A 9,213-nucleotide genomic window follows, 5' to 3' on the forward strand; every position below is an offset into this window, starting at 1 on the left:
ATAATAGTAATTCTCCAGAATTTGACCAGAAAATAGATCAATTTGATAGAAAATTATTATTAACTAAAATTGGGTTTTTTGTTAAGTTAATCAGTAAATTTTCGGAAAAATCAATATCAAGTTTGGATTTTGACGCACTTCACTTATTTCCAGAACATGAACAAGGAAAAATGTATTCCGAAGAAAAAAAAAACTTTTTTTTCGACGCAATTCAGACTACTCATACCAACGATACAATTTTCACTACAAGTTTATCGAGTGAAATAAACGAAATAAGTAAAGAAGTTCCTCGATGGGAATACCAATTGATCGACGACATCGAGGTAGGGATGAATCCTGCCATACACACAAAGGATCCTCAGATTTGTTGCCGATTGGCGGGCGAGAAAATTCTTTTCAGTTGTGAGACACTGTTCTCTAAGACGGATGAGGCTTACAATCGGGATTTTTCGAGGAAGCATCCATCAATAGACCAAAGTACGGACTTTCGTATCCCGCATTTTCTACGAGAAATGGATTTCGACCGAGAGATTATCAGAGGATCCGTGCACGGTCAAAGGCGTAAAATAGCCATTTTGAAACTCTTTCAAGGAAATTTCCATTCCCCAATTTTTGTCGACAACTACCCGTTTGGTGGTCTTTTCGATGATATCGTCCAATATGTGAAAGAATATTTCAGGAAACCTGGTACTAATAATTCGGAATTTTTGCAGTTTCAGAAAGTGCAAGAAGAGACACGGAAAGAGGACCAGAAAGACGATATTGAAAACAGACTTGAAAAAATCGAAGAGGCCTGGGAGAGCATTCTATATGGTCTAGTAATCAGAAATTTTGTAATATTATTCCAATCAATATTTAGAAAATATATTCTATTACCTTCATTGATAATCACTAAAAATATAATTTGTATCTTATTATTTCAAAATCCGGAATGGTCAGAAGATTTTAGGGATTGGAGAAAAGAAATCCATGTTAAATGCACCTATCAAGGCGTTCCAACAGGTAGCAACGCATTGCCAATCGACTGGTTCTGGGGCGGTCTTCAGATAAGGGTCTTACACCCTTTTGTTCTGAAACCTTGGCACAATAAACCTAAGGTACGATCTACTGAAAAAAAAAGATACACTCCAAAAAGCGTACTTGAAACAACCGCCTTTGAAAAAAACTTCTTGTTTTTAACAGGTTATGGAACACTTGTCGAAGCGTACACTGATGAGCATGTCCCAAACCCATTTGCATTTTTGGGTCCTATTTTCAATCAAATAACAAAACAATTGAAAAAAGATTTGAAAAAGTCTTTTCGAAAATTTGATAATAAAAAAGAAAGAAAAAGCAGGTCTCCAATCCTGGGAGAAGAATTAAAACAAATAGAAAACGAATTGAGTGAAATCCAAAAAAAATCACCAATTAATCCAATGATTGAGGAATCGCCCGATATAATTCAATCTATTAATCCAATGATTGAGGAATCGCCCGATATAATTCAATCTATTAATTGGACAAATTCAGAAAAAAGGATAAAAGATCTTAATGTTAAAACAAAGACGATCTTAAAACAAATAGAAAAAATGACAGAAGAAAAAAACAAGGGGGTTATAACTAATGCTAAAAGATTAGAATTAAAAAAAAATCGTTTCCCAATTCTACAAAGAAGAAACGTTCGATTAATCCGTAAATCCTATTGTTTTTTTCAAATTTTCATGGAAAGGCTATACATACATATCCTTACTACTAACTATGTAGAAGGTTTCCTTACTTCGAGCATTGTACAACGTTATCTTAATTATATTAAATTTATTCGTTATTTATTTGAATTAACAAATAAAATTGTAAAGAAATCCATTTACAATTACAATAAAAAAAATGAACAAAAAGTTTATAAAATAAATCAAAGTATAATTCCCTTTATGTCGACTATAGAGAAACCTTGGAATATGAATTCAGAGAATTCTTGTGATGTATCTTCTTTGTCACAAGCCTATGTATTGTTTAAATTATCTCAAAGCCAAGTTAGTAATGGATATAAGTTAAGATCCATTTTTGAATCTCATGGAAGATCTTTTTTTATGAACAATGAAATAAAGGAGTATTTATTAAGAATACAAGAAGGAAGATTAAATTCAAAATTAAGAGATAAGAACCGTCCCGATTCTATAATGAATCAATGGACAAATTGGTTAAAGGTTCATTATCAATATGCTTTACCTCAGAGGGCATGGTCGAGATTAGTACCACAAAAGTGCAGGAATAGAATCCATGAACAGCGGGTGGCTCAAAATAAGGATTTAGATGAATATGGTTCATCTCAAAAAACCCTATTAATTTTTTCCAAAAAAGAACAAGTGGACTTTGTAGAATTAGAAAACGAAGCAAAAGTCGACTTAGTAAAAATGAAAAAAAAAACAATATGGATATGATCTTTTCTCCTATCAATATATAAATTATGTGGATAAGAAAAAATCCTATATTTATGGATATAAATCACAGTCTTATAACACACCTAAAAATATCAAAGAATTATTTGATATAATGGGTGATAGCTTTATCCAAAATTATATAGGAAAAGATGGTATAGATATGGAAAAAAATATGGATAGAAAGTATTTTCATTGGATGGGAAAAAGAAAAAAGAATTCCATAACGAATCAGAAAGTATTGACCCCAAGATTTGGTTTTTTTTCAAAAGTAAGTGCATATAAGAAGAATCCTTGGATCTTACCACTAGATTTCTTTTTTTTGCCGTTTTATACAAACAGTAACATTACTGATAAAACGCAGTTAGAGTTAGAAAAGAAAGAATACGAGATTACAGAAAATCTAAATTTATATCTCGCAAAGTATTATATGATCCGTTCCCATAGTTCCCATCGTCGCCGTCGTGGTTCTAAGATAATTACAGAAAGGTCGACTCTATTTAAAGAACGTGATTATTTAATAAACAAATATTTGGGTTATTATGGGGACTGTGGGCGTGGCATCAAAGAGGATATGTTTTAGCATTTTAACATACAAGGTTACTTGCTTGAGTTGAAAAAGCTAAAAAAATTCACTATTGTGGCTATAAAAAAGGGGGATATAAATAATGAAAATTTGGTGCGTATCACCAACACGGGCTTTTGTTATGGAAACGCTAGGGACATAACAAAATTGCGGGACTACCTAATGTTTTTTATTGAACCCAATCGTGTTTCTATAAACAATTATGAACAAATCTTTATATATCAAATCATAAGCATAGCATTGAAGCACAAGCGAAAAATTTCGAAAAGAAACTCAAAAAATAGTCGTCTTGAGAATTATGATTTCCTTATTCCCGAAAATCTTTTATCCCCTAGACGCCGTAGAGAATTGAGAATTCTAATTTCTTTGAACTCTAGGAATAGAAATATTATGGATAGAAACACAATAAAGGAGAAAAAAATAAATCATTCTTCTGAAGTTTTGACTAAAAATAAGGATCTTGATAGCGATACAAAAAAACTAAAGAATTTAAAATTCTTTCTTTGGCCAAATTATCGATTCGAAGATTTAGCTTGTATGAACCGCTATTGGTTTGATACGCATAATGGAAGCCGTTACAGTATATTAAGAATACATATGTATCCTCGATTGAAAATTTGATTGAAAATCTAGATTTTGGTTCTATTTATCATTATCATAATATTTCTTGTAACATATCCATCTGATATCTGATATGTGAACATTTTATATATATATATATATATATAAATATTTAAATAAATATTTATATATATATATATATATATATATATATAAATATTTAAATAAATATTTATTTATATATATATATATATATATATATAAATATTATATATATATCTATTTTTTAAATAAAATAAACGCCCACACGCATTGTGGGATTGATACGAATTCAATGATGTCTCCATTAGATAGAATAGATAGAAAGAAATCTATAGAAAAATTCAAAAAAAAGAAGTGTCATTACTATTACTGATCAATAAAAATATCTACCAAAAAGGAGGGGGGAAAGCTTTTATTTTATGATAAAAAACTTCTGTTATTTCAAAAAAAAAAGAAGAAAACCCGGGATCCCTTGAATTTCAAGTATTCAACTTCACTAATAAGATACGAAGACTTACTTCACATTTTGAATTACACCCAAAAGACTATTTATCTCAAAGAGGTTTACGTCTAATTCTGGGAAAACAGCAACGGCTATTGTCGTATTTGTCAAAGAAAAACAAAATACGTTATAAAAATATAATAAATCGATTGGGTATTCGGGATTCACAAATTAGGTAATTTCAAGAATCATTTTCAATTATTCGATTTATTAGATACTGAATTTTGATGAACTTTTTTTTGAACCATTCATGGAAGAATGAATCGAGGAAAAACCTATGAATATCCTAGCTACAAGAAAAGACCTCATGATAGTAAATATGGGGCCTCAACACCCATCGATGCATGGTGTTCTTCGACTTATTGTTACTCTTGATGGTGAAGATGTTATTGATTGTGAACCAATATTGGGTTATTTACACAGAGGTATGGAAAAAATAGCGGAAAACCGAACAATTATACAATATCTGCCTTATGTAACACGTTGGGATTATTTAGCTACTATGTTCACAGAAGCAATAACTGTAAACGGACTGGAACAATTGGGAAATATTCAAGTACCTAAAAGAGATAGCTATATACGAGTAATTATGTTGGAGTTAAGTCGTATAGCTTCTCATCTACTATGGATGGGACCTTTTATGGCAGATATTGGTGGACAAACCCCCTTTTTCTATATTTTTAGAGAAAGAGAATTAATATATGATCTATTCGAAGCTGCGACAGGTATGAGAATGATGCATAATTTTTTTCGTATTGGAGGAGTAGCGGCTTATCTACCTTATGGTTGGATCGATAAATGTTTTGATTTTTGCAATTATTTTTTAACAAGGCTTATTGAATATCAAAAACTTATTACGCGAAATCCCATTTTTTTAGAACGGGTTGAAGGAGTGGGTGTTGTTGGTAGAGAGGAAGTTATAAATTGGGGGTTATCAGGACCGATGCTTCGGGCTTCCGGAATACAATGGGATCTACGTGAAGTTGATAATTATGAGTGTTACGAGGAATTTGATTGGGAAGTTCAATGGCAAAAAGAAGGAGATTCATTAGCTCGTTATTTAGTTCGAATTGGTGAAATGATGGAATCCATAAAAGTAATTCAACAGGCTTTGGAAGGAATTCCAGGGGGGCCCTATGAAAATTTTGAAATTCGCTGCTTTGATAGAGAAAAGGAGCCAGAATGGAATGATTTTGAATATCGATTCATTGGTAAAAAATTGTCTCCTACTTTTGACTTGCCGAAACAAGAACTTTATGTGAGAATTGAGGGCCCCAAGGGAGAATTAGGAATTTTTCTAATAGGAGATCAGAATGGTTTTCCTTGGAGATGGAAAATTCGTCCACCTGGTTTTATCAATTTGCAAATTCTTCCTCAATTAGTTAAAAGAATGAAATTGGCTGATATTATGACAATACTAGGTAGCATAGATATCATTATGGGAGAAGTTGATCGTTGAAATGATAATTGATACAACGAAAGTCCAAGATATAAACTCCTTTTCCGGATTGGAATCTTTCAAAGAGGTATATGGAATTCTATGGATACTTGTACCAATTTTGATTCTTGTCTTGGGAATCATACTAAGTGTACTAGCAATTGTATGGTTAGAAAGAGAAATATCTGCAGGGGTACAACAACGTATTGGACTTGAATATGCTGGTCCTTTTGGAATTCTTCAAGCTCTAGCAGACGGAACAAAACTACTATTCAAAGAGAATCTTATTCCATCTAGGGGAGATATTCGTTTATTCAGTACCGGACCATCCCTATCAGTCATATCCATTCTAATAAGTTATTCAGTAATTCCTTTGGCTATAACTTTGTTTTATCTGATTTCAATATAGGTGTTTTTTTATGGATTGCTATTTCGAGTATTGCTCCCATTGGACTTCTTATGTCAGGATATGGCTCAAATAATAAATATTCCTTTTTGGGTGGTCTACGAGCTGCTGCTCAATCGATTAGTTATGAAATACCATTAACTCTATGTGTCTTATCAATATCTCTACGTGCGATTCGTTGAAACCGAAAAAGCTATTTGATGCTATTAATATGCTCCTCTCTTTATAGTACTATATTTCTATATAGTACTATATAGGAAAGGAGGCTAATAAATTGAATAGAAACCTTCATTATCCTTATTTTCTTTTTCACAATTCTGATTGAAGAACTAAATTAGATAGTTATATGAGTGAAATAGAACAACTTCGATTTAATCTAATTTCAGAATACTCTATTACTTCTAGTTAGTAGATAGTATGATGATTTGAATGAAAGGGCAGTAAAAATATGGAGTCTCATTTTCTATGTATAAGAATGAAATAAAATGATAAACAAAAGAGGCCATTTAACCCAAGATTGGATAATTTGTCATCCTGTTTTGAAGCGGTCTCAAAAGACCAACCTTATTGAGTTTTAGTTACCATTTTTATGAATTCTCATAGATATATAAAAATAAGGGGGATTAATAAAAAAGAGCGGATGGTTAGAAACACCAAGATACACAAAGGATTAGTAACACAGATTTTGTAAATTATCCAAAAGAAAATTTACGCAGAATATAAGAAGAATACTAATTGGGGCTTTAAGTTGGTAGAAAAAAGAAAGCAGTACTCCCCACAACTCCGATCCAGAGTATGCTTCCATCCACTCACTAAATAAATTACTATCAAGAACGGAAAATCCTTTAAAATTTTTGCAAGTCCCTTTTTCATAGCACCAAAAAGAAGAATAGGAAGAAAAATAATAAGAAATCAAAAAGGAAAAATAGATTTCTCTTTCGTTTTTAATTTATTATATCCATATTCATGGAGATCAAATTTAAGAATTAAGAAACGAATGTGTAATTATTTTTCGTCATTCAAAATCATGAGGATTATTGAGAATTATAAAAGAGTATTTTATTGAAGAATTCAGTTATTACTCAACAAAGTTTTTTTTTTGAGGGATGAGATCAAGTCAAAAGTGCCTTAATTGGATCTTTTATTAAAATAGATTTCTCTTTCTTATTTCGTTATTTGTAGAACAGACAGAATTGAATTGGTCTAATTCAGGACCGTTCGATAGATTTTCATCTTCTATATCTTAGGGATATATCAAGAGATAAATAATCGACCCGGTCCTTAGATTTACTTAAGGCTTTTCAGGAGCCGTATGAGGTGAAAATATCATGTACGGTTCTATAATAGAGATGTGAACAGTAATGTTATCACCGACTAGGATTATCTAACAGTTTAAGTACAGTTGATATAGTTGATGCGCAATCAAAATATGGTTTTTGGGGTTGGAATTTGTGGCGTCAACCTATGGGTTTCATCGTTTTTCTAATTTCTTCGCTAGCAGAATGTGAAAGATTACCTTTTGATTTACCAAAAGCAGAAGAAGAATTAGTAGCTGGTTATCAAACAGAATTTTCAGGTATTCGATTTGGTTTATTTTACGTTGCTTCCTATTTAAACCTTTTAATTTCTTCATTATTTGTAAAAGTTCTTTACTTGGGCGGTTCAAATATTTCTATTCCGTACATATTTGTTTCTGAATTTTTTGAAATAAATAAAACATACGGAGTTTTTGGAACTACAAGTGATCTCTTTATTACATTAGCTAAAAGCTATTTTTTCTTATTTGTTTCTATCATAACAAGATGGTCTTTGCCTAGGCTAAGAATGGATCAATTATTAAATCTTGGATGGAAATTACTTTTACCGATTTCTGTAGGTAATCTATTATTAACAACTTCGTCTCAATTGTTTTCGCTGTAAAACAAAGATGGATCTTTTATATTCATTACTTGTCTCAAATAAGAGAAAGAAATCAAACAAAACTATACTATTCATAGATATTTACGATATGTTCCTTATGGTAATTGGGTTCATGAATTATGGTCAACAAACACTACGAGCTGCAAGGTACATTGGTCAAAGTTTCATGATTATCTTATCTCACGCAAATCGTTTACCTGTAACTATTCAATATTCCTTATGAAAAATTAATCACATCAGAACGTTTCCGCGGTCGAATCCATTTTGAATTTGATAAATGCATTGCTTGTGAAGTATGTGTTCGTGTATGTCCTATAGATTTACCCGTTGTTGATTGGAAAATGGAAATGGATATTCGAAAGAAACGATTGCTAAATTACAGTATTGATTTCGGAATCTGTATTTTTTGTGGTAACTGTATTGAGTATTGTCCAACAAATTGTTTATCAATGACTGAAGAATATGAACTTTCAACTTATGATTGTCATGAATTGAATTATAATCAAATGGCTTTGGGCCGTTTACCAATGTCAATAATTGATGATTATACAATTCGAACAATTCAAATCAAAAAAGACAATTTTTTATAATTAAATACAATTCTAAAAAAAAAAGAATATTCTATATATAAATCGATAATATATAGAATATATAAATAGAATAATCAAAATAAAATATTTTCAAAAATTGTATAAAAAATGAATAATATAGTCGATATCAGATTAGAAATATTCTATAATTATTAGAGAACTATATTCTTAAATAGAATATATCAATATATATTATCGAAATTGAAAATCTTATTGAATTTCAATAAGATTTTCAATGTTATATATGTTCTATCTACCTTTATACTTTAGTTTTAATATCGTTTCAAACTACTCTTTCGTATAAAGAGTGGAATGACATTGATTATATAACCCTAACTATATCAATTTAAACTACTTAGGTTTTTCAATGCAAAGAAAAATTGAAGTATATAAAAAAAAATCCCGGCGATATCAATAAGGTCATGAAATTTATATTTCTTTGTCTTTTTTTTTTAACATATAATGGATCTTCCTGAAACGATGCACGATTTTCTTTTAGTCTTTCTGGGATCGGGTCTTCTATTAGGAAGTTTAGGAGTAGTATTACTTACCAACCCCATTTTTTCTGCTTTTTCGTTGGGACTGGTTCTGGTTTGTATATCTTTATTATATATTTTAGAAAACTCTCATTTTGTAGCTGCATCACAGCTACTTATTTACGTGGAACCTATTAACATTTTAATCATATTTGCTGTGATGTTCATGAATAGTTCCGAATATTACCAAGATTTGAATCTTTGGACCGTAGGGGATG

The 9,213-nt window shown here is 30.8% G+C and overlaps 1 pseudogene; it reads left to right on the forward strand.

The window, feature by feature from the left end:
• The first annotated feature begins 3,233 nt into the window (after positions 1-3,233).
• Positions 3,234-8,483, forward strand: LOC127101240 (uncharacterized; annotated as a pseudogene).
• Positions 8,484-9,213: the final 730 nt, after the last annotated feature.

Source organism: Lathyrus oleraceus, chromosome 7, assembly GCF_024323335.1.
Source record: "Lathyrus oleraceus cultivar Zhongwan6 chromosome 7, CAAS_Psat_ZW6_1.0, whole genome shotgun sequence".
Taxonomy (NCBI): domain Eukaryota; kingdom Viridiplantae; phylum Streptophyta; class Magnoliopsida; order Fabales; family Fabaceae; genus Lathyrus; species Lathyrus oleraceus.